The 27,527-nt window shown below is 43.7% G+C and overlaps 1 long non-coding RNA gene across 3 annotated transcripts in view; it reads right to left on the reverse strand.

Moving 5' to 3' along the window:
• LOC103165889 overlaps positions 1-27,527 on the reverse strand; it is a 166,932-nt gene that overhangs the window by 32,778 nt on the left and 106,627 nt on the right. For 2 of the 3 annotated variants that reach the window (XR_005659874.1, XR_005659875.1), the window contains exon 3: positions 12,303-12,340. This is a non-coding gene — a long non-coding RNA (uncharacterized LOC103165889). Of the gene's footprint in view, positions 1-12,302; positions 12,341-20,324; positions 20,365-27,527 lie in introns of those variants that run through there. The other variant, XR_005659873.1, reaches the window with a different exon arrangement.

Here is a 27,527-nt window from a genome sequence, read left to right on the forward strand (position 1 = left end):
TACAGTGCTCTGCACACAGTAAGAGCTCAATAAATACGACTGAATTAATGAATGAATGGACTGATCTGACCACCTACATGTGGTATGGTTTAGTGTGAGAGTGACTCAGTGCTACAAAAGCCTGAAGACTGAGTTTTGCTCTGACTGGAGCAAGAGACAGCTTAGAGACAGCCAGCCGCAGCATATTAATGGTTCTCATTTAGACAGAGTTAGTCAACCCAATACGAGGGTAACCATAACATTAGAAGTTGACATTCATTACTATTCAAACTGGAGGGAAAAATATTTTTCCAGATCAAAGTTAACAAACCATAACACTTGCTTTAGTTTTTGGGACTTAATATCTCAACGAGAACATAGAATAAGTTGATTTTTTTTAAAATGACTTAGCCCAGGCTCGCAGCACTTTTGAACAAATCCTTAGACTCTACTATTTCCACGATCTGTAATTTATTTTAATATCTGTCTCTCCCTTCTAGACTGTGAGCTCTTTGTGGGCAGGGATCACACCCATCAAGCAATTAGTTCAGTGTTCTACACACAGTAAGTATTCAATAAATACCATTGATCAATTGATAGAAGGGTTGGACTGGGGCAGTGAATTGACCTTTGAGACACCAACATTTGGGAACAATGGGTCCTTGAGCCCCTACCTCCACCCCTCTGAATCTGAAGCAATCCATCAATCATACTTATTGAGTGCTTCCTATGTGCAGAGCACCATTCTATGTGCTTGAGAGAGTACAGTATGGCAGAATTGGTAGACCTGTTCCAGGCCCAAAATGAGCTATAGTCTAGAGGGGGAAATAGACATTAATATAAATAAAGCAATGGTGAGACCAAAGGGAATGGACTGCCGACACAATTGGATCCCCCTGTCCTAGCCAACTGGCTAGCCAGCCAGCCAGCCCCCATCTCTTCTAGGCTAAAATCTGATGTCCCCTTCCTCAGACCAAGAGACTGAGCCTCAGGCGCACAACTGCCTCAGAGTTGTGTGGTTTTGCGCCCGGGCTCTCCGTACTGTTCCGTGTCCTCAAAGCTTAAAGCTGGTCCTCTCCTACTAGGGAGAGGTGAAAGCAAGACCTTCAGATTATCTGAGAATTTCATTTTTTGGAGCTAACCCTGAGACCCACTGGGACAGGTCACTTCACCTGTTGGCATTTTCTTTTTAAAAGGCATTCATTTTGGTGGAAAATAAAAGCAACATAATTTAAAATTGGCAGGGAAAGATGGCACTTCCTTGAATTTTCTCCCATTTTTGTCCGATATGATGGGAGAACACTATTCCCAATTAATTATTGATATTTTCCACCAATAGTATAAATTCCCAGGCATTCAAACATGAAAGGAAAACAAACATACATTCATTTCTCTAATACTTTTCCTTCCCTTCACTCCACTATGCTATAAACAGATGTTTGGGGGAGGTGTAGGTATGTCCTCATGCAACATGCATCTATCTGTTCCTTGGCATGTTATCTAGGTGCCACATTTTACATGGTATATACACAGGTTGCTTCAAAAATCCTTAACACAATATGCAATTTTATTTAAAAACAATCTTTTCTATGAAAATAGAAAAACCCAAATGTTAGGTGAAATCTTCCCTTTCCAAAACCTAAGCCCAAATTAAATGACAACAAAAACAAAAATACTGAAAATTTTGTCCAGGAAACACGTCATGCACACCACCTAATTCGGAGGCTACTTCATGAACAACTAAGGTGAAAAATGTCCATTTGAAGTATAAACTGTGGACAGTGGCAGAGGGGCACAGAGGAAAAGTTGAGGGAGAGAGGAGAGGCAAAACCCGCATCTGGCTAAATCGGAATAAAGTCTCCCAGCAGCATTTCTGGAAAGGGATGTGAATGTACCCGATCGACACAAATATTAAAGGTTGCTAAACAAACACAGTACTGCAAAACTAAAAATTCTGAGGCAACCCTGCTTCAAAATCTAAACAAACATTATTGACATAATCCGAAGTACAGCTTCCTGTTCTGCAAGATCATCACTGACAAATGACTTCTAATTATGTTGGCATGGTTACTAAAGGAGTTTACAGACTAATTCCTTTAATGACAAATATTTAAGATACAGCAGTCTATTCTTAAACTACATTACAGAAACAACCAATTCCCTTGTCACCATACATCATAAACAGGGAACTCTATCAGATTAAATCATTTTATTTATTCTATTTTGGATTATTGGAGCACAGTGATTCAAAATGAAGGCTTCTGGGCAGCCCTGGAAACCCCCTCAAAATACACACACTGGCATACATCTCGAGGTTTCCAGCTTCCCCAGAGAGACCCTCCTTTCCTGCCAGGAACGTGTCCACCAATTCATTCATTCATTCAATCGTATTTATTGAGCGCTTACTGTGTGCACTGTACCAAGCGCTTGGAAAATACAATTCAACAACATATAGAGACAATCCCTACCCAACAACGGGCTCACAGTCTAGAAGTGGGGAGATAGACAATAAAAGAAAACAAACCAAGTAGACAGGCATCAATATAAATAGAATTATACATACACATCATTAATAAAATACTTAGAATAATAAATACGTACATATATACACAAGTGCTGTGGGACGGGTAGGAGGGTAAAGCAGAGGGAGGAGAAAGAGTGATGGGGAGGGGAGGAGAAGCCAAGGAAAAGGGGGACTCAGTCTGGGAAGGCCTCTTGGAGGAGGTGAGTTCTCAGTAGGACTTTGAAGAGAGTTAGTTTGGTGTATGTGAGGAGGGAGGGCATTCCAGGCCAGAGGTAGGACATGGGCCAGGGGTCGACGGCGGGACAGGCAAGAATGAAGCACAATGAGGAGGTTAGCGGCAGAGGAGCGGAGCATGCAGCCTGGGCTTGCAGAGCTAATTCTATTGTACTGTACACTCCCAAGCACTTAATACAGTGCTCTGCACATAGTAAGCACTCAATAAATGTTGGTATTTGTTAAGCGCTTACTATGTGCAGAGCACTGTTCTAAGCACTGGGGTAGATACAGGGTAATCAGGTTGTCCCACATGGGGCTCACAGTCTTAATCCCCATTTTACAGATGAGGTCACTGAGGCACAGAGAAGTTAAGTAACTTGCCCACAGTCACACAGCTGACAAGTGGCAGAGATGGGATTTGAACCCATGACCTCTGACTCCAAAGCCCGGGCTCTTTTCCACTGAGCCACGCTGCTTCTCTAACAAATACCATCGATTGATTGCCACAATGCCCCAGATCCTCAAGTGCAATTTTTCTGGTAACTTTTGTGGCTTGACTTGGGGTGATGGGTGGGTGGGTGATGTGTGTGTGCCGGGGGGCGGGGGGGAGTCTGTGTGTGAGAGAGAGAAATTTTGAGGCTAATGATGTGTCTCACCATGTCCAGATTCTCTGGCTAGCGAAACAACACCCAGCCAGTTAATCTGATTGAAAAATTAATTTTGAGGAGGAAGTAAATTCAGGGGTCCTCTACTGAATAGGTGAATTTCATGAAGACACAGGCTGCCTTCTGTTGTCCATAATAGGGTGGGTTGTTTGCAAAGCTTCCTACTGAAAGCTCCACTGAGACAGTGAGCTGGCCGTTACCAGCTCCAAATATAGAATTTAATTTTTCCAGGAGCCACACTGAAAGGGAAACTAGCTATTACTATCTTTTAATAAAAAAGATATTTGTTAAGCACTTAACTATGCATCAAGCACTGTTCTAAACACTGGGGCAGACATGAGATAATGGTCGGACACAGTCCCTACTCCACGTGGGGCTCACAGTCTAAGCAGGAGGGACAGCAGGTACTGAACTCCCATTTTTACAGCTGAAAAAACTGAGACACAGAGAAATTAAGTGACTTGCCCAAGATCACACAGCAGGCTAATGGCGGAGCTGGGCTGGGAACCCAGGTCTTCTGACATTTCTTAACTTGACTTTTACTTCCTTGTCCACAAGCTATTTTTATCTTGATGTCCCCAAGCTACTTTTATTCTGGCTGCATTCCTTTCTTGTCTGCCTGTGTGTTCCTATCATCACCCTAGTGCTCCTCCCAGTTATCCTACCTTCCTTCCTTCTTCCCAAGATTCTCTCCCATTCGTCAGGAGTACAGCCTATCAAAATCCCTTGCCTGGCACACAGAAACCCACTCCTTCCCCCAAGTATCATTTCAAAATGAAATTCATTCCTAAGAGGGGTGAATATTAGCATCTATTTTCACAAATGGAATACGTCCTTTAACATAGGTCTGACAAACGCCTGGGCTCCCGGAAGTCACTGTGATTTCTGCTAGAAACAAGTGTGTCTAGTATGTTGGCCAAACACTGCTCAAGGAAATATTCACAAGTTCCTGCTCTGGCACACTGGCAGCAGTAAATAAATGTTCATGTACAACAGCACGGAGCCATTTGGAATCACAAAACCCAGAAAGTCTCGGCACCACCTGGAAATGATTGACAATGGTTTTGCAATAACGTCAAATTAAGTTGACCCAACTCCTCCCAGATATGTCTTGGGCTGGTGGAAACCATGAAATTTTATTTTTCCAAACCAGAAAACATCTCTAATCCAACTATTTATATATCTATAAATCATATCACATATCTATGAATTACAAATTTCTAATTATTTATTTATATTAATGTCTGTCTCCCTCTCTAGAATAGCTCTAGCTCTTCGTGGGCAGAGAACACGCCCTCCAACTCTGTCGTATCTGTACTCTCCCAAGCGCCCTGCATATGGAAAGCACACTCCAAATACCGTTGGCGATGATGAAAATGAACCGTCTGTCAAACTGACCTGCTCAACTTATCAACCAAGTGGCCTAACGGTTGGATCCCCAAATTGAAGTAACTTCCACTCCAAGGCTTCTGATAAAAGGGAAGCAGTTATTTAAGGTGGTTACTAAAATTGGGTGCAGTTGCCCAATTGTAAAGCCCCGCACTTGTTTTAACCAGTTTTTTCCAGGCTGGAATGACTTCATCTGAATTCCGGATGGTACTTTTCCACTTGAAATCAGAAGTGCCAATCAGTCAGTTACAACTCCCAGAGCTATCCAGAAACCAGTCTGGACAGAACCACCATCTCAGAAACATGTGGTTAAAAAAAATTAGAAAGTACAGAGAGGGTACACTGCACTGTTGCGACACCAAAATTGCTAGAAGACCACTCATAAAGGTTTGGCCATATTGCATCTCTGGCCTAAGCACAGTTTCCTTTGAAAACTTTAGGAGGCTAGGCTCAGTTGCCTTCCTAGTCACATCCTTTTGGTGCAATTTTTTAAGCACTTCCTTATCTTTCTTGAAATAAAAGTGTTTGATTATTATTATTATTATTATATTCATTAAGCACTTACAACATGCCAGGTACTGTACTAACCCCATTTTACAGATGAGACAAGTGAGGTAAAGAGAAGTGAAATGAAACACCTGTGTGGGTGTCCCTCAAGGTTCAGTTCTAGGTCCAGTTCTATTCTCCATCTATACCCATTCCCTTGGAGAAGTCATTCGCTCCCATGGCTTCAACTATACCACCTCTATGAAGATGATCTCCAGCCCTGATCTCCCCTCTGCAGTCTCACATTTCCTCTTGCCTTCAAAATATCTCTAGCTAGATGTTTTCCCATCAGCTCAAGCTTAACATGTCCAAAACAGAACTTATCTTCCCACCCTGATCCTGTCCTCCCCATCACTTTCCTATCACTGTAGATGGTGGCGGCACCATCCTTCCTGTCTCATAAGGTCGAAACCTTGGTGTTACACTAGACTCCTCTCTCTCATTCAACCCACATATTCAATCTGTCACCAAATCCTGTCATCCCAACTTTACAACATCACTCAAATCCACCCTTTCCTCTCCATCCAAATTGCTATCATGTTAATACTCATCCTAACCTGCCTTGATTACTGCATCAGCCTCCTTGCTGACCTCCCAGCCTCCTGTTTCTCCCCACTCCAGTCCATACTTCACTCCGCTGCCCGGATCATCTTCCTGCAGAAGCGTTCAGGACGTGTCATCCTGCTCCTCAAAAAACTCCAGCGGTTGCCCATCCACATCTGCAAACAAAAACTCCTCAGCATCGGCTTTAAAGCACTTCACCACCTTGTCCCCTCCTACCTCACCTCGCTTATCTCCTTCTACAACCCAGCCCACACACTTCACTCCTCTAATGCTAACTTTCTCATTGTGCCTCCATCTAGCCTGTCTCACCCTCCCTCCTCAAATAGATCAAGACAATTACTCTCCCCGCCTTCAAAGTCTTATTGAAGTTGCATCTCCTCCAAGAGGCCCTCCCAAACTAATCCGCTCCTTTCATTCATTCACTAGTATTTATTGAGTGCTATGTGCAGAGCACTGTACTAAGCACTTGGAATGTGCAATTCAGCAACAGATAGAGACAATCCCTGCCCAATGACGGGCTCCCTCTTTTCTCACTCCCTTTTGCATTGCCCTGACTTGATCCCTTGGTTTTTCCCCTCTCCCAGACCCACAGTATTTATGTACATATCTGCAATTTATTTATTTGTATAGATATCTGTCTCCCCCACTCTAGACTGTAAACTTATTGTGGACAGCAAATGTGTCTGAGTGCTCAGTACACAGTAAGCGCTCCATAAATACAACTGAACGAATGAATGAATGTGACTTGCCCAAAGTCATACAGCAGACAAGCGGTGGAGCAGGGATTAGAACCCAGGTCTTTCTGACTCCCAGATTTTTGCCCTATCCACTAGGTCACACTTCTTCTACACAGAAGCCCCACAAGCATGGGATCAGAACAACTTGAATTAATGTCCTCTCCACAGTGCAAACTTAGATGGGTTTTTTGGGAAAAACTTGCTGATAGGAACAACCTCAATTAAAGTCCTTTCTGCATGAATGCAAACTTAGATGGGTTTTTTGGTTGAAACACTTACTCATAGGGAACAACTGGAATTAATGCCCTTCCTGCATGGATGCAAAGTCCAATGGGTTCTTTTGGTTGAAACACTTGCTTTAAAACTGTAAATTCTAGTTTGCAAGCTCCTTGTGGGCAGGGAACATGTCTACCAACTCCATTTTCTTGTACTCTCCCATGCGCTTAGTACAGTGCTCTATAAACTGTAAGTGCTCAATAAATACTCCTGAGAGATTACTGTGTGGATCCAAGGGTAATTCAGAGGCCAGCAGACAGACACAACACAGGAGGAAATGGAGAAGCTCTGTTTACCTTGGGCAGCTAGGATGTGCTAAACCCAAGGGGTTCTCAGAGACAGAACTAGGGGGAGAAGAAGGCAAAAGGTTGGAGAAACTTGGTTTGAGTCAGTCAGTCAGTCAATCATATTTACTTAGTGTGTGCAGCGCTTGGGAGAGTGCAATATAACAATAGAAGAGGTACATTCCCTACCCACAGTGATCTTCCACTTTGCAGGGGGAGTTAGGCATTAAAAAATAAATTCATTCCTTCAATCATATTTACTGAGTGCTTACTGTGTGCAGAGCACTGTACTAAGTGCTTGGAAAGTACAATTCAGCAACAAAGGGACAATCCCTGCCCACAACGGGCTCATAGTCTAGAAGGGGGGAGACAGACATCAAAACAAGTAAAGGCACATCAATAGCATCAATAAAAATTAATAGAATTATATATATACACACATATATACACATCAGAACAAGTAAAACAGGAATTAATATAAATAAAATTATAGATATGTACCTTATACACAAGTGCTGTGGGGCGGGGAGGGGGCGTAGAGCAAATGGAGCGAGTCAGGGTGAGGTGGGGGGAGGGGGAGCTGAGGAAAAGGGGGGCTTAGTCTGGGAATAATAAATAAATTATAATCGGGCCCAACGCTCCTGAGGTTCGGCTTCTGAAGCCCAGGGATTTAGACTTGTGTTTAGTTCCACCTCCGGAAACCTTGGGCAGGCTTTATTTGGCCGAGGGTTGGCAGTGTCATGGGAATATGTTTATTCAGCTGCCATTTAGGGAGTCTCATAGCCAACCTCCTTTCAGTAGGAAATTGGGTTTGCTTTACCCTGATTCACTCTGAACTACCTTTACACAGAACACAGTGAAATCACATGAAATTCACCCTCGTTTTTCTTTCTCCTCAGATCCCAGGTCCAGTCAATGAAGAGGACTTTTAGTAGCAGAAATATTGTGCACTGTAATGGGTGTTTGGGAGGAATAGAAGTGCTGTCTTTCTGACCCACAAAGGGTTAAACTCTAGCCAGATGGGAAAGAAAAACCAAAAATATTTACAAGAATGGTCAAAAAAGTAATCGAATGAACAGCTGAATCAACCGACATATATCTAAAGTTTTGACGATGGATATAAACAAGTCCAACAAATTCCTTGATTATTTTCTCAGCATCCTAAGCTATTTAAGCAAATTAACCAACTCTAGTACATATGAACTAGGTGATCCAGGGCTGTGGATTAGTGGTGCAAGAGCAATGAAGGGATAGGGAATGAGAAAATAGAGTTAAGTAGAGAGGGTGGAGTTGAGAGCATCGATATGGTCATCAAGAGTGGGTAGAGTGGATGGGGAACTTGTTTATTATACCCATCCTCAAAACTTTAGATATATGCTGGTTGATTGAGTTGATTCAGTTGTTCAAATTCATATGTGGTAGAGTTGGTTGATTGACTTAAATAGCCTAGGATGCTGAGAAAACAATCAGGGAATTTGTTGGACTTGTTGGAGAAGGTGGGATTTTAATTTAGGAAGAGCTGAGATCTTTCAGATTTGGATATACCAAACTCCATAGGTCACCCACCACAAGCTTGTTTTTTCGAATCCCGGCTCTGCCGCTTGCCAGCTGTGTGACTTTGGGCAAGTCGCTTAACTTCTCTGTGCCTCAGCTACCTCATCTGTAAAATGGGGATTAAAACTATGAGCCCCACAAGGGACAACCTGATCACCTTGTATCCCCCCCAGGGCTTAGAACAGTGCTTTGCACATTATAAGTGCCTAACAAATACCACCATTATTATTATTATTCTTTTTAACAAGCACTACATCAGTGATGAGAGCAGCAAGAGAAAAATTGGACTCTAAAGCTGGGACATAAACATGATGAAGCTCCTTGTAAACAGGGGTCATGTCTACCAACCCTATGTCTTATTCATTCATTCAATCATATTTATTGGGCACTTAATGTGTGCAAAGCTTGGGAGAGTAGAATATAACAACAGACATTCCCTGCACACAACAAACATTGGCATGGCTTAGTGGAAAGAGCCCGGGCTTGGGAGTCAGAGGACATGGGTTCTAATCTCAGCTCCGCTGCTTGTCAGCTGTGTGACTTTGGGCATGTCACTTCACTTCTCTGGGCCTCAGTTACCTCATCTGGAAAATGGGGGTGAAGACTGCGAGCCCCAAGTGGGACAACCTGATTACCTTGTATTCTCCCCAGTGCTTAAAACAGTGCTTGGCACATAACATGAACCTGGGAGCCAGAGGACCTGGGTTCAAATCTTGGACTTCCACTTGTCTGCTTGTCCCAAGGTGACGCTGGGGTACTGACCATCCCAAGGTCAAATGCTATCTTGTGACCTCCTGAGCCAGCAGGTGGAACTCAGAAGTGAGGGTGGGACACCGCTCCCACAGCCCAAACTGCCAGATTGACAGCCCAAGCTAGGAATACAGAAGGTGCCCCTCGCCCCAGTGCCGATCAAATTAGGAATGGAGGAGAGGGGAGGGCAGAGATTGGATAAACTGAGGCCGGAAGCTGGAATGGCTTAAGGGCACAGGTGATAAATACTGGCCACCTCTAACCTTCTGTGCAGAGGAACTGGACTCGCAGCAGCCGGCTGCAGGTCGCCTCTGTCCGGAGCGTGAGAAGGCCGCTCTGCCTGCACCGAGTGAGGAGCCGTGGGATGGGTGAGTGTCCCGTCCTGCTGAGCGCTCGTGGGGTTGGAAGCCAGATGCTGCACCATGGGTACGTAACGTTTAAACGGATTTGATGTCTAAGTGGGTGCCTCCCCAGGGGGACGTGAACAGGGTGGGAGCTAGCCGCCTCACCGAGTGCGAGTAGCACATAAGTGGATTTGATGTTTAAGTGGGTGCCTCCCCAGTGGGACGTGAATATGGTGGGAGCTAGCCACCTCACCATGTGCAAGTAGCACATACGTGAACTTAACACATAAGTGGGTTTTAACGTACAAGTGGGTCTAACGCATAAGTGGGTTTTAACGTGCAAGTGGGTTTAACGCCTAAGTGGATTCCTCCTGAGTGGGTGCGCACATGGTGGGAACTAGCTGTGAGTAAACCATAAGCAAACTCTGCCTGGGCGGGCCCTGGTGTCCGCCCACACGCGAGTAACATACCAGTGTATTCCTCCCGTTAGGGAAGCTCTAACACCATATTTCTCCCGAAGGGGAAGCTTTAACACCATATTTCCCCCAAAAGGGAAGGCCGATTGTCACGTCTAAATAATTCATTAACTCAATTCGCCCCGCGGAATAAATTCTATACAAAACTCAGGTTTTCCATCCCCGGCGGCTCTCTCTCTCTCGCCGCGCCGATTCCGAAAGAACCTGTCCCCGGCGACGGGTGACACTGCTGCATTACCCTGCACAGGTCACTTAACTTCTCTGTGCCTCATTTACCTTATTTGTAAAATGAGGGTCAAGACTGAGTCCAGGTGGTACAGCCAACCTGATTAGCTCGCATCGACTCCAGCACTTAATACTGTGCCTGGCACATAATAAGAACTAAAAAATACCATTAAAAAAACCCCTAGTGTTGGTAGATGTGCTTTCTGCCCACAAGTAGCTTAGTCTAGAGGAGGAGACAGACATTAACATAAACAAATTACTGATATGTGCATAACTACTGTGGGGTTAAAAGTGAGATGAACACCAAATATATATTGTGAAAAGATCCAAGTGCAGAGGCGATGCACTGGGGAGAGGAGTGGGGGAAGAGAGGGCTTAATGGGGGAAGGCCTCTTAAAGAAGATGTGATTTTTAATAAAGTTTTGAAGGTGTCATATATGTAAGGGGAGAGAGTTCCAAGCCAGAGGGAGGACGTAGGAGTCGACGTCAAGAAAAATGAGATCGATTTATAGGGAATAAGTTGTTGTTAGAGGAGCAAAGTGCGCAGGCTGGGATGTAGAAGAAAATCAGTGAGACAAAGTAGGAGGGAAGGTGATGGAATATTTTAAAGCAAATGGTAAGGAGTTTCTGTTCGACATGGAGGTGGATAGGCAACCACTGAAGGTTCTTGAGCAGTGGGGAGACAAACGTTTTTTAGAAAAATGATCTGGGGAGCAGAAAGAAGTAAGGACTGGACTAGGGAGAGACAGGAGACAGGAAGGTCAGCAAAGAGGCAAATATAGTAGAAAGGGAGGGAGAGGATAAGTGCTGGGATCAACACAGTAGCTGTTTGGATGGAGAGGAAAAGGTGGATTTTAGCTTTGTTGTGAAGGCAGAACAGACAGGATTTGGTGACAGATTGAATATGTGGGATGAATGAGAAAGATGAGTCAAGGATAGTGTCTTGGTCATGGGGCTTGTTCAATAGGAGGATAGTGTAGTTGTCCACAGTGATGGGAAAGAAAAGGGGAGAAACCCCTGCAGTGCTGCACTATGGAAATCTCTCAGCAATGGCAACTGTTCAAATGACAATTATTAGTCCTAGAAGCACCAGACTGAGAAACACAGATGCACAAAAGTGATCAATGCTACTTGTTTCATAATACAGAGAGAAAGAATGCAACTTCATAACAACTCTAATACCTGCAAACGCTGGGTTGTGAAAAGTTTTCACTTAGGTTGACAAGCGATATACCTCCCCTGAACTGGAACCCAAGATGCACAGAAGATCACATATTATGCTGGCACACCACACCATGTGAGAACATACAAATGCCAGTTATGCAGAAGTCCATCTAAAATCACCCTAAGCTGAAACCACCACAGTTCTCTGACCCCTGGTTGCTCCAGCTCCTGTGAACTGAGTCAGAATAGCAGTTCTTGTTGCTCAAGCCACGGGATATTAGGAGTTGAAGACTCAGACAATGGATATACAGGTATCCATTCTGGACAGGGTACACACCTGCAAGAAACTGTAAAATCAGTAAAAGGGCCACCCTATTTTCCCCTGTCAGCCTCAAAGGAACAATGCTTTAAATCTGGTAGTACATTACCAATCCAATGATTTTCACAAAGCAAAATGCTTTGCAAAAGTTATTTGCTTCAAATGTCCAATAAATCCTTTTATGATTTTCTGTAATCCTTTAATTAGGCTAAAAAGCACATTGTATCTAATTTATAAAACAGCACAATTTCTCCTCATGATATCATATATCAGAAAAAAAGTCCATTTACCGTAATTGTATCATTCATCTTCATCCATCTTCAGATCACTGTATAGGAAAAGAGTGAATAAAATTAAAGCATATCCCTCAGGCTCTTCTTGTCTCAGCTAAGCTACAGGAAGTTTGGAGAATGCACTTTTAAGTGAAACAAACAAAATATACAAAAGTTGAAATAATAAAACAGGACAAATTGCCCAAAAGCCAACTCTCCACTTGTGGTTGAAAAAGACCAAAATTCTTAAGCTTTTTATCTTTCCCCAAAATGAAAGCAATAAACCCACCACCGAAGCTTGAGACTTCATTGGGAAAATTAACACCATCAGGTCTGAGCTCCCCAAAATCCCCCCTTCCCCTTCTCCATCTCCCCTCCTCTCGGACCCTCTTTTCAACTTTCCCATCCTTCCCAGCAGTATTTTCAGAGGAGATCTCCTGCCTTCTCTCAAGTACCTCCCCCTCCATGTGAGCATCAGACCCCATTCCCTCACACCTTATAAAAACTCTCACCCCTTCCCTCCTCCCCTCCTTAACTTCCATCTTCTACTGCTCACTCTCCAATGGCTTCTTTCCCTCTGCCTTCAAAAATGCCCACATCTCTCCCATCCTAAAAAAAAACCCTCTCTTGACCCCACAGCCCCCTCCAGTTATCACCCCATCTCCCTTTCATTAATTCACTCATATTTATTGAGCGCTTACTGTGTGGAGAGCACTGTACTAAGCGCTTCGAAAGCACAATTCAGCAGCAAAGAGAGAAATCCCTGCCCACACTGGACTCACAGTCTAGAAGGAGGGAGACAGACATCAAACCAAGTAAACAGACATCAATAACATCCATATAAATAAACAGAATTACAGATACATATACACATCAGAACAAGTAAATGGGAATTAATACACACAAATAGAATTATAGATATGGGCAAGTCGGGGCGCTGGGGGGGGGACTTTCAATTGAACATGTTAATAGTCTTTCAAAAATGTTTTCTAGTTGCATAACTCTACCTCTCATTCCACCTTAGAAGCTCTCATTCATTCACTCATTCAATCGTATTTATTGAGCACTTATTGTGTGCAGAGCACTGTACTAAGCACTTACATAACTACTGATTGGCCAGGAGTTTTGACCTGCTCCATTTCCGATCTGGGCTGGTTCACCCCTCTTTAGGCAACCTGGTAACCCTCCGCTCCCAGAGGATCATCATACTGATACCGAACTTAGTGCGGACACCCGATCAGCATAGCGGACTGCCGCCCAGAACTCCTGAGCTCAAGTGATCTTCCAGCCTCAGCCTCCCGAGTAGATGGCACTATAGGTATGCGCCACCATGCCCTCCTACCCTTACTTTCCAAACTTCTGGAGCAAGTCATGTTCACTGGCTGCCTCGAATTCCTCTCCTCTCCCGGAACCCCTCCAATCTGGCTTCTGCCCCCTTCACTCCAATGAAACTGCCCTCTCAAAGGTCACCAATGACCTCCTTCTTGCCAAATCCAATAGCTCCTACTCCATCCTAATCCTCTTTGACCACTCAGCTGCCTTTGACATTGTGGACCATTCCCTTTTCCTCAACACGTTATCCAACCTTGGCTTCACTTACTCCATCCTCTCCTGGTTCTCCTCATCTCTCTGGCCGTCCATTCTCGGTCTCCTTTGCGGGCTCCTCCTCCCCCTCCCATCCCCTAACTGTAGGGGTCCCTCAAGGGTCAGTTCTTGGCTTCCTTCTATTCTCCATCTACGCTCACTCCTTGGAGAACTCATGTCCCCTCTCCTCAAATCTGCCAGATAATCACACTTCCCCCTTTCAAAGCTCTACTGAAGGCTCACCTCCTCCAAGAGGCCTTCCCAGCCTAAGCCTCCATTTTCTTCAGCTCCCCTTTCCCTCCACATCACTCTGACTCGTTCCCTTTGCTCTACCCCTTCTCCCCACCCCACAGCACTCGTGTATATATGTATCTACAATTCTATTTATATTGATGCCTGTTTACTTGTTTTGATACATACATATCTTTAATTCTATTTATTTATATTGATGGTTCTTTACCTGTTATGACATCAGTCTCCTCCTTTCTAGACTGAAAGCCTGGTGTGGGCAGGGATTATCTGTTTTGCTGAATTGTACTTTCCAAGCACTTACAACAGTGCTCTGCACACAATAAGCACTAAAAAATGGGATTGAATGAGTGTATGCTGAGCCTGCTGCAGATAAACACCATCTTTTAGTATCCCTGCATGAGAGTTGCTGCCACAGACATAGATTTGTTATTCAGAAACCAAAACATATTCCACTTCTAAATTACAAAGAAACCGCATATTTTCGCTACTCCTTAACTAGGCCTTCTTGTCCTTTGGCAATTCGCCAAAATGATCATGTAATATAAATTAATTGCCTAGTGCTGATAAGTGTAATGGTTTTGAGACTGAAAAAGAAAAACCTTATTTAACATATCCAACTGGCATGAGCTGCGGTACTATGAGAGAAACTTAACAACAGCACAACATGGTTACAGTTCTATAGTCACTAACTATCAGTGGGCCTTCTGGATCACCATTATTATCAAAAAGATCTTGTTGCTCTCTGGAATGTCTACCTACATGTCCAATCAAAAAACAATCTCTTCAGCTCCCAAGTGGATGAAAAGGGGGAAAAAATGCAGGGAAATACACAATTTTTTTGTCTGTCCGTCTCCCCCGATTAGACTGTAAGCCCGTCAAATGGCAGGGACTGTCTCTATCTGTTGCCGACTTGTTCATCCCAAGCGCTTAGTACAGTGCTCTGCACATAGTAAGCGCTCAATAAATACTATTGAATGAATGAAATTATATCTACAAAAACTCTCTCTCTCCCTTCCTCCCTCCCTTCTTGCCTCCCCCACATCATGCACACACCAACACATATACATCTGACACAAACCCAAACTTCTTCAGGATCATAGCCGTTTTTACACTACAGGAATCCTTCCCAGTGGAACTCAAAAATACATTGTAATGATCTTGAATGTAGAAGAGTGGCTTAGTGGTAAGAGCACAGGTCTGAGAATCAAATGACCTGGGTTCCAAATAAAGCACTGTCGCTTGCTGTGTGACCTTGGATAAGTCACTTAATTCTCCTTGCCTGATTTCCTCATCTACAAAATGGGGATTCAATATCTATTTTTCCTCCTATTTACACCATAAACCCCATGAGGGGCAGGGACTGTGTCCAACCACTCCATCGCTTAGTCCTGTGCTTGGCATAAAGTAAGCATTTAACACTAATTGTGGCATTTGTTATTATTATTGTAGACAGCCACAAAGCAGATAATTTCGTTTTCAATTTTAGTGACTTCTTTCAATAACAATCACTTCAGAAACAAAGCTCGAGTTTGCCTTCAGAGAGCAAAACTCGAGGGAAAAAAAAAAATCAAGTGTTTATTTTTAACTTGGTAAAAAGAAGAAATGTTTAACCCTGCACCTGCAAGAGCATCCAATAAAATCACATCAAATGCCATTGATAATTCTTTTTGAAATCATAATCTCCTCATCTATCACGGCCCCTAACTCTGAGCTCCCATTACTGAGGTATTGAGGCAAATAACTACAAGGCTAAAAATTGAACCAATGGGGGAAAAAACGTGAAAAAAAAAGAAAGAAAAGAAAAATCAAAACATTTTTGTTCAGTTCCTTTTCCTATGGTGTGCTAGAGTATATTTAATTTAAAGATTTCTGGGACCTGAAGCTTTCTTCATGTCATTTCTGCCAAGATTAGGGAATGAAGGCTTAGTCAATAGGATAATCTTCATCCTGGTTCTATGAGGGCCAGGATAAATTCTCCTGGTTTGTGAAACTCTTCCAACTACAGAAGTTTGGGTAACTTGCCATTGTTCCATGCATCAGAGCATATGGACCTGACCCTATTATCTGTTACTCACTTGTTCTCAGAGCTACTAATAAAATTACTACAAAAGCTAATTTCATCACCTTTTAACTCTGGTTCCTTTTTAAAGTGTATATGGCCATTCACTTCTGGAGATGAATTTTCAATTGAAATAACTTCACAGGACTATCAGGAAAATTGTGGACAATCAAGGTTCCCTTTGGAATACTGTAAAAGGCAACATTCTAGAGAAGCAGAATTTAGCAAAAATGTTAGGATATGGCCAATAATAATCAAATAAAACGCAGAAAAATTAGAGGCTTTTTATTTTTCTGAATAGATATTTTGCCATAATCTATCCACAGATATTTAGGCAGAAGTCAACTCAAAATTGCTGCAGTTCTGGAGCACAAGTGGGCAATAAAACCAGGCAAAATATAGGACTCTGTTTAGAATTACTAAAACGCTTCAGAGGATTTATCAGAACACTCCATCAAAGCTACGAGACCAGTATTAGAAGAGAAAATGAGGAGTTTTTCCAAAAAAAGTGAATGTAACTAAATTATTTTTGAGTTTAGCACTCAGTGAAGAACTACTATTAATCGGGTGAATGATGCAAAACCGTTTTAGAAAAACAAAGCAGCAGCAGCTTAACAACTGCTTAAACAGAGACCTTGAAATGGCTCAAAAATTGCTTTATAAAGTCTTCTTAGCTTCGTCTCTTATTTAGCACTTTCAGGATTGATTTCATTATACTACAAAAAAGCATGTTCTCATTTTATTTTTCATAAGTGCCTCATAGGTGAAATTGTCAAATTTCATGGATGAGAAAACTGAGAGTCTGTCTACAGTCCTGGTTTTCCACCCTAAGGTTCTGATCCCTTGCCTGTACTAAGTCACGATGCCTTTGACAGTTCTAATAGACACCTCAATTGGCTGAAATTTGTTCTCTGCTTCTTCAGTTGACAGCTGCCTTTTCAGTGTTCCTGTGTGATTGTGTAAGAGTGATGACATACGATCCTTCATAACCACAGCACTGACCCAAGGGCTGAGTGGGCAGCAAGAAGCAGAAATGGCACCAAGAAGGGGCATGACTAGGATTTCTCTGATCTTACAGTAATTTTGGCTGACCTTAAAACCCATGACTTCAGTTTTTCAACACCAAAAAGAAAAAAAAAAAAGCAGAAATCTCTGCTTCCATTAAAAAAAACTGTTTAAACAATGTTCATTACCAGAAAAATTCAGTATTTCGTAAGTATCCTGACCTCACCCATCTCTCCTCCACTCCCTTTTATAGATTCCAAGTAGGCATCTAATTATGTTCAGGAAATCATGGAACTGGAAGGGATTTCCAAAGTCATGTGGGCTCCAGATGGGAATGTCCATAAGTCATCAGAGGCAGTCAATACTATTCTTAAACACTTCCAAGAAAAGATAATGCCTTGCCCCCCCCAAAAAACAAGTTGATCTGGATTTTGGTTACCTTCTACTTCTCCCAAAATTCGAGGCTTCATCCCTCCACTGACCATTCCTCATATCTCTGTGAACCTATTTACCTGTCTCTCTCTTTCCACTTTAACATCCTAGAGCCTTTCTTTTGAAACTCATTCTTTACTCCAGTTGCAGCAAGAGGCAGAAGGTGGGTTGGCTTTAAAATGAAAATAGAGGGCAAGCCTGAGGGAAAATGGGAAGATCATTTCTACCCAGAGGTAAAGAGAAGCATAAATAAAGATACATAAGAGAACATTAAAAACAGATCAACAACTTTGCTTTTGCTATTTTGTCGTAGGCCCCACCTAATTTTTGAGCAATTATACGGAAACATAGAAAGGAGAATGCTTGGCTGCAATTACCTTGAGGGCCACTGCTTTAATGGCCATTGGGCAACACTTTATTAGCGCTAAAAATAATCCTAAAATCTCATCTTGTAGTATACAATAATTCCTCTTATTGGTGCAGATTTCTTTCTTCTATTTTACCTTATTCCAATAGCTGTTTTTATTCTCTGGCTGGTCTTTGCAGGATTAATGATGAGTCAGATTATAGATGCAATATTATTCCAAAATAATAATAATAATAATTAATAATTATGGTATTTGTTAAGCACTTACTGTGTGCCAGGTACTGTACTAAGCACTAGGGTGGATACAATCAAATCAGGTTGGACGCACAGTCCCTTTCCCTCATGGGGCTCACAATCTCAATCCCCAGTTTACTGATGAGGTAAGTGAGGCACAGAGAAGTCAAGTGACTTGCCCAAGAACACACAGCAGGCAAATAGCAGAGCCAGGATTAGAACCAGGACTTCTGACTCCCAAAGTAAGCAACACCAGTCAATGGAATTTATTGAGTGCTTACTGTGTGCAGAGCACTGTACTAAGCCCTTGGGAAAGTACAAGAGAGTTGGTAGACACATTTCCTGCCCACGATGAGTTTATTGTCTTTCATAAGTCTCTAGAGGTAGTAGGAGAGAAGACAAAGAGCTGACCCAAGGCCAGCTGGAGGAGGGGAGGGAAAAGGAGTTGGACATTTCCTCCATCTCTTTGTTGTTCTTGCCCCAAGTCCTGCCAGACTAGCTCTAGTCCAACCAGCCCTTCTGCTGCTTCTCAGTGAAGTGGAAGGGCAGGTAAATTTGATTTTTTCCTGAACTCTGTGTAGATCAACAGGTAGGCAAAAATATAAAGAACGTCTCTAAATGAAATCCCCTATTGTTTCTCCAAAATGAGGATGCAGTTTTTGCTTCTCACACTTGAGAAGCAGTGTGGTTTAGTGGAAATAGCACTGGTTCTAATTCCACCTCCACCACTTGGCTGCTGGGTGGCCACAGGCAAGCCACTTAACTTCTTTGGGCCTCAGTTTCCTCATCTATAAAATACGGATTACATACCTGTTCTTCCCCCAGCCCGGGAACTGTGATCCTTAAGCAGACAAGGACTGTGTCTGAACTACGTTCTACCTATCCTCACACTTAGTACGGTGCTAACTCGTAACGAGCACTTAAATTCCATAATTATTTGTGCCAAAGCCTCCTCTCACTCCCTCTTGCTTCATTTGGCTCCATTCTCAGGTATGATGATGATGGGTTGCAGCGTTGGAACTGAGTGGAAGATATTTTAGCAGTTTAGAAAATGGGAAGGGTGGAAAAATGGGAAGGGTGGACGGGGTTGGGGTTGGGGTGTCTCTAGGTGTTTCTTTCCCGCCTTTCTATCCTGGGACAAAAAATGTTCTTGCCTGCTGGGACCCCCCCTTTGTCATAAAAATGGGTTTCTAAAAGAAGCTCCTAACCTTTAGCTTAGGTGGGTGGGGGACAGGGTGTTGGGGGGAAGGGGTAAAGGGGTCTGCAGGGTTCGTGGGGAGGGAGGTGGGGCCTGTCCCTGCATACAACTGTGGAGTACAATTCGCAAACGGGCATCAGGATATCCTTCAGCTGCTTACTGCAACTCAGGGAGACACCTATCAAACCTACGTTTATGGGGACAAAAAATAAAAAACTGCATTTTTCGGTCTGAAACAAGGCCAGTTGAAGAATTTTAATGGAAGATACATTTTTAAAAAATTGATATCTACAGCTCCTGCAGCTGATTTTAAGAATTTGGCAGTTATTTAACTGATGATTGGTTTCATGGAATTTTACATCAAAATGTATTTCCAAGCCTTGGTCAATCTATCCACAGTTTGGTCAACCTACCCCAAACAAGCTCATTCTACTTGGGTTTCTTTTTAAAAGTCTGAGCTATGTGATTTCTAGAGACAACCCTGCTCATTCCCTTCGTGGCTCAGTGGAAAGAGCATGGGCTTGGGAGTCAGAGTCATGGGTTCGAATCTCAGCTCTGCCACTTGTCAGCTGTGTGACTGTGGGCACATCACTTAACTTCTCTGGGCCTCATTTACCTCATCTGTAAAATGGGGATTAAGAGTGTGAGCCTCACGTGGGACAACCTGATTACCCTATATCTACCCCAGTGCTTAGAACAGTGCTCTGCACATAGTAAGCGCTTAACAAATACCAACATTATTATTATTATCATTATTATTATTAAAGAGTCTTCCTAGTTGGTACCTGATGAATTCCACTTGGAAGTTTCCTCACTTGCTATTGATGGAAATGCACCGAGAGGTGGCTGCTGGGGGAAAAGCAGCCTTTTAAGTCAAAAATCTATCAGAGGTATTTCTAGAATACTTACTGTGTGCTGTACACTGTACTAAGCCCTTGGGAGAGTACAATACAACAGAGTTGGTAAACATGGTCTCTGCCCACAAGCTTGCAGTCTAGAAAGAAAGACACGGACATTAATATAAGGAATAAATTCCAGGTACGTACCTAAGTTCTGTGAGGTAGAGGGTGGGGGGGGGGGAATATCAAGTGCTTAAAGGACACAGATTCAAATGTTTAGGTGATGCAGAAGGGAGAAGGAGATGGGGAAATGAGGGCTTATTCAGGCAAAGCCTCTTGGGGATGTGATTTTAATAAGGTTCTGAAGGTGGAATGAGTAGTAGCCTGTCAGATATGAAGGGGGAAAGGGATCCAAGCCAGAAGGAGGACATGGACCAGGAGTTGGCAGTGAGACAAACGAGATTGAGGCACAGTGAGCAGGTTGGCATTAGAGGAGCAAAGTGTCAGTGCTGGGCTGGAAATCAGCGTGGTAGGGTAGGAAAGAGAAGCTGAATGAGTGCTTTAAAGCCAAAGGTTAAGAGTTTCTTTTAGAAACTCATTTTTATAAGAGAGGTACCAACCTGAAGCGAACCTCCACTTAAACCAGAATATTACATCCGTTGAAGCAGCTAATCCTAGAACTCCCCTCTCAACTCCCCTCTCAGGCCAGCCTAACACAGGAAGTGCTAGGTGCAGTTCTGGGAATGAGAAGAGAAGGTATGAGGTGCCTTTCTATTTTATCCCAAATGGCGAGCCCTGCTTGGGCTAAAAAGTTTGGTCCCAGCTTAGGGCACATCAGAGGGGAGATCAACCTCATTTCCATGTAGGATGGAAATTCATCCTTTTTTACACCCAATCGGTCTGGATTCATCAGGTCTATCCCCTGCCAGGGACTGAATCAGTCCTGAGCACCTTTACATCTACTTAACGTGCTCTGGGGCACTGGATGCTACCTGGGGTCCATCAGACAGGCATTATCTCGGTTCTGCGGATATCCACAAAGCAATTTTTCTTGCAACCTTATGACTCCACGGCGGTACGATATGGATGTGCAATTTTATTTATTAATATTCATTGTCTGTCTTCCCCTCTAGACTGTAAGCTCGCTGTGAGCAGGGAATGTGTCTGTTTACTGTTGTACTGTACTCTCCAAAGTGCTTAGTATAGTCCTCTGCACACAGTAAGAGCTCAATAAATACGACTGAATGAATCAATAACCTTCAGAAGGTAAAGTAAATTAATTGCTTCTGGGTCAGCAAGGAGGCATCTGGAACTCTCTGGTCCCATCAGTAGCCACCCTACTTCTAAGGCAAAGGTCTGCGTGTGTCTGCCCTGAGGATTCTGGGACTTGCTTGTCTTGTCGTATGCTGTCGACTCATCTCCGACCCATAGAGACGCCACGGACACATCTCTCCCAGAACGCCCCTCCTCCATCTGCCATCATTCTGGCAGTGTATCCATATAGTTTTTTTGCTAAAAATATGGAAGTGGTTCACCATTGCCTCCTTCCACAAGTATAATCTCAAATCTTGGTAAAGCCCAAGAAAAGGAACAGAGGATTAGTCCTCTCATTCATTCATTCATTCATTCATTCAATGGTATTTATTGAGCGCTTACGATGTGCAGAGCACTGTACTAAGCGCTTGGGATGAACAAGTCGGCAACAGATAGAGACAGTCCCTGCCGTTTGACGGGCTTACAGTCTAATCGGGGGAGACGGACAGACAAGAACAATGGCACTAAACAGCGTCAAGGGGAAGAACATCTCGTAAAAACAATGGCAACTAAATAGAATCGAGGCGATGTACAATTCATTAACAAAATAAATAGGGTAACGAAAATATATACAGTTGAGAGGACGAGTACAGTGCTGTGGGGATGGGAAGGGAGAGGTGGAGGAGCAGAGGGAAAAGGGGAAAATGAGGCTTAAGCTGCGGAGAGGTAAAGGGGGGATGGCAGAGGGAGTAGAGGGGGAAGAGGAGCTCAGTCTGGGAAGGCCTCTTGGAGGAGGTGATTTTTAAGTAAGGTTTTGAAGAGGGAAAGAGAATCAGTTTGGCGGAGGTGAGGAGGGAGGGCGTTCCAGGACCGCGGGAGGACGTGACCCAGGGGTCGACGGCGGGATAGGCGAGACCGAGGGAAGGCGAGGAGGTGGGCGGCGGAGGAGCGGAGCGTGCGGGGTGGGCGGTAGAAAGAGAGAAGGGAGGAGAGGTAGGAAGGGGCAAGGTGATGGAGAGCCTTGAAGCCTAGAGTGAGGAGTTTTTGTTTGGAGCGGAGGTCGATAGGCAACCACTGGAGTTGTTTAAGAAGGGGAGTGACATGCCCAGATCGTTTCTGCAGGAAGATGAGCCGGGCAGCGGAGTGAAGAATAGACCGGAGCGGGGCGAGAGAGGAGGAAGGGAGGTCAGAGAGAAGGCTGACACAGTAGTCTAGCCGGGATATAACGAGAGCCCGTAATAGTAAGGTAGCCGTTTGGGTGGAGAGGAAAGGGCGGATCTTGGCGTGCCAGACCTGCACAGGACTCTATTACTGATCATTCATTCAACTGTGTTTATTGAGCTCTTACTGCATGCAAAGCACTATACTAAGCACTTGGGAGAGTACACTATAGCAATAAACAGACCCATTCCCTGCCCAAAACGAGTTTACAATCTAGAGGGGGAGAAACTGTCAGTTCTGCTACCAGTCACAAAGACACCCTCAGCCTCTCTCTGTAGGCCCTAACAGCGCCAGGGAAGGGGAAGAAGAAAGTCAACGGGATGACTAAGCGTTGGACTCAAAAAACTGACAACCGTCAAAAGGTTGGGATAGATGTCTCCAGACACCATCTTTTTTCAGCTTTCTTTTTACGCCTTTGACACATTACTGATATCAATATGCGATGGGAATATAACTTCCTTTAGCAGAGTCAAAGCAAAGTGATTTTTGGAAAATCCTGCCCAAGGTCCAAGTTAAGGCAAATTCACTAGAATCACATAGTGGCAGATTAAATGAATTCTTAAATAGGAGCCAACTCCAGGATACGTCATTATTATAACTATAATTTTTATTATCATTATTACTAAGGTGGTGGTATTTTGAACTCTGGATAAACAAAGATCTTTTAAAAAGAAAATACTTTCAAAGCCATTTGGGACATACTAATGATAAATTCACAAGCACATTCAAAATTATATTCAGACTATGCATATTTCTCTAATCTTGCCCTTAATCTAATCATCTGAAAATTCAACTCCAAATTGTTCAAAAATGTACTCTTAGCAATATAAAATGTGGTATTTGTATGGTTTTACATTTACACAATGTGTCGAACATATATACCAAGACCTAAGTAGGGGGGCAACTCGTTGACTGACATCAGGGGTGGGCATTCATTTTGGGCTGAGAGCTAGCTCAGGTCATGGGTTCTAATCCCAGCTCCACCATTTGTCCTTGTTACCTTGGGCAAGTCACTTTACTTCTCTGTGCCTCAGTTATCTCACCTGTAAAATGGGGGCTGAGACTGTGAGCCCCATGTGGGACAAGGATTGTGTCCATCCCGATTTGCTTTTATCCATCCCAGCACTTAGGAAAGGGCCTGACACACAATAAGCAGTTAACAAATACCACAATTATTATTATTATTATTAGCTGATATTGAGGAAGAGGTACCACAGGGGCTCTGACTCCACATCAAACCCACTCAGATTCAGTCAAAAACATGGTCTAGTGGAAAGAGCATGGACCTGGGTTCTAATCCCAGCCCTGTCACTTCCTGCATTGTGACCATAACTCCTTTGTGCATCTGTTTTCTCAAACACAAATGGGGGTTAACAACCCTCCCTCCTACACTGTGAGCTTCACGTGGGATAGGGACTGTCTGATCTGACTGCATTTAATCTATCCTAGCATTTAGCATATAGCGTTTAAATATCAAAATTATCATTATTAATGATAACATTCACACACCACTCAACTTGAGTTCTCTCTATGCTGGGATACTACAGGCATCTGCTGCTGGAATGGAGCAGAGAGACATAGCCTATCAACTGATTGATTCATTCAATCGTACTTATTGAGAGCTTACTGTGTGCAGAGCACTGTATAAAGTGCTTGGTTGCCTGATTGCATGCTGAAGCCAACCCACAGCCCATAATTTGCCCAGTTGGGGATCATATCATCATCTAAAATCAAGATTTGAATGTGTTCATTTTACCGCCATGCGTGAAAGTTTGACTGACTATTGAGTTCTACGAATCTAAACTTTCTATAGTTCAAGCCAGTCGTTCACACAATGGCACCCACCACAACCCAATCAAACTGTAGTCACAGGATGCCTACTGAGTATAAAGCACTGTACTAAGCACTTGGAAATATATAATAGAAGCAAAGCCCACATTCTCTGCCTTCAAAGAACTCACAATCTAATGGGGCAGACAGGCTGCCCAAACAACAAATAGCCCAAGGCAACTATCAAATTCCTAGAGGATGCAGATATTGGCAAGAGATTGTGCAATAACATCTAGTAAAAATTGCATTTTTTATTCCACATTATTTGTACTATGAGGCCTTCAATTAAAATTCTCTCCTTGGAACCAATTGCATGAATAAAGATTTTAAGCAAAAATGATTGCATCACACTTTAACTGGATGGTACATGAAAGGAGACTGGATGACAACTCAGTCATTTACTGAGCACTAACTCAATAGAGAATATTGCTATTCTGCTCAATACAGAAACAGCGCGGCTCAGTGGAAAGAACCCGGGCTTGGGAGTCAGAGGTCATGGGTTCGAATTCCAGATCTGCCACCTGTCAGCTGTGTGACTGTGGGCAAGTCACTTTACTTCTCTGTGCCTCAGTTACCTCATCTGTAAAATGGGGATTAACTGTGAACCTCACGTGGGACATCTGTATCTACCCCAGTGCTTAGAACAGTGCTCTGCACATAGTAAACGCTTAACAAATACCAACTTTATTATTATTATTAGAGCACTAACTCAATAACTAACTCTATTTACTAACTGCTTGAGGGAGTACACTATAACAGAGGTGGTAGACATGTTCCCAGCCCATATGGAGCTTGCAGTCTAGCGGGGAATACTAAACAGCTGTTCTAGAAGAGCCAAAGGGAGATAACAGTAAAAAGTCTGGTCTGAAGAAACAGTAAGTCAACCCTGAGCACAACAGTGAAAAAATCTCATCATCGGCAGGTTTAATTTTGAATCCTAATGAGAGATGTGTACTTTTACCTTTTGTCTTATACAAGAAAACTTCTGAGACTAAATGAATGTACCACTGACAATCCATTACATTTCAGCTACATCGAGTTTGTTTTGAACTCAGGGAGAAGATACAACAACTTAGAAATCCTGACATCTGTTTTATCAAGCCAAAAAACATCACAATTTGGAAGGGAAGAAGAGGGGGGAAAAAATCAAAATGCTCCAAGAACTGGCCCAAGATGATGCTTGACTACACCCTACGTTTAACCCATACAGGGTAACTATGTACTGCTAAGTGAAGGGAGGAGAAGGGAGTTGTTCGCTGTCCTTTGGGGACACATGGAGCTGATGAAGTAAAGGGGCAGCCTCCCGGTACTCCTGCCATCAACATGGCCTCCGCCTCTCTGCTTCCTTGGGACACTGTCTTGAGGCGCACACCTTAAAGAACATGATGGGAAGAAAGAATCATGTCACCTGTAACAAATCCTTCCTTACTGTGTCATGTATGCACATGAATCCAAAATCCAAAGATCTTAAGCATTCACGCCCAGTCCTGCACTCCCTCCGCCCCTATGTACGTATTCTTAATCTCTGCTACTTCTCCCTAGCTGAAGTGCATTTGTTTCTCTGTAGGCCGAGCTAGGGGATCCTGTCTACTAACTCTAGTGTACTCTCCCAAGTACTTAGTAATAATAATAATATTGGTATTTGTTAAACGCTATGTGCCAAGCACTGTTCTAAAAGCTGGGGAAGATATAACCCATGTGGGACTCTCAGTCTTAACCCCCATTTTACAGATGAAGTAACTGAGGCACAGTGAAATTAATCAGCTTGCCCAAGGTCACACAGCAGCCAAGTGGTGGAGCCAGGATTACCACATCCTCTGACTCCCAAGCTTGTGCTTGTTCCACTAAAGCCACGCATCAGTGCTGAGCCCAAAGGGGTCAAAAATGATGAAGGAATTCACTCATTCAATAGTATTTACTGAGCGCTTACTATGTGCAGAGCACTGTACTAAGCGCTTGGGATGAACAAGTCGGCAACAGATAGAGACAGTCCCTGCCGTTTGACGGGCTTACAGTCTAATCGGGAGAGATGGACAGACAAGAACAATGGCAATAAATAGAGTCAAGGGGAAGAACATCTCGTAAAAACAATGGCAACTAAATAGAATCGAGGCGATGTACAATTCATTAACAAAATAAATAGGGTAATGAAAATATATACAGTTGAGCGGACGAGTACAGTGCTGTGGGGATGGGAAGGGAGAGGTGGAGGAGCAGAGGGAAAAGGGGAAAATGAGGCTTTAGCTGCGGAGAGGTAAAGGGGGTGGCAGAGGGAGTAGAGGGAGAAGAGGAGCTCAGTCTGGGAAGGCCTCTTGGAGGAGGTGAGTTTTAAGTAGGGTTTTGAAGAGGGAAAGAGAATCAGTTTGGCGGAGGTGAGGAGGGAGGGCGTTCCAGGACCGCGGGAGGACGTGACCCAGGGGTCGACGGCGGGATGGGCGAGACCGAGGGACGGTGAGGAGGTGGGCGGCAGAGGAGCGGAGTGTGCGGGGTGGGTGGTAGAAAGAGAGAAGGGAGGAGAGGTAGGAAGGGGCAAGGTGATGGACAGCCTTGAAGCCTAGAGTGAGGAGTTTTTGTTTGGAGCGGAGGTCGATGGGCAACCACTGGAGTTGTTTAAGAAGGGGAGTGACATGCCCAGATCGTTTCTGCAGGAAGATGAGCCGGGCAGCGGAGTGAAGAATAGACCGGAGCGGGGCGAGAGAGGAGGAAGGGAGGTCAGAGAGAAGGCTGACACAGTAGTCTAGCCGGGATATAACGAGAGCCCGTAATAGTAAGGTAGCCGTTTGGGTGGAGAGGAAAGGGCGGATCTTGGCGATATTGTAGAGGTGAAACCGGCAGGTCTCGGTAACGGATAGGATGTGTGGGGTGAACGAGAGAGACGAGTCAAGGATGACACCGAGATTGCGGGCCCAAGAGACGGGAAGGATGGTCGTGCCATCGACGGTGACAGAGAAGTCTGGGAGAGGACCGG

Source organism: Ornithorhynchus anatinus, chromosome 3 (assembly GCF_004115215.2).
Source record: "Ornithorhynchus anatinus isolate Pmale09 chromosome 3, mOrnAna1.pri.v4, whole genome shotgun sequence".
NCBI lineage: Eukaryota > Metazoa > Chordata > Mammalia > Monotremata > Ornithorhynchidae > Ornithorhynchus > Ornithorhynchus anatinus.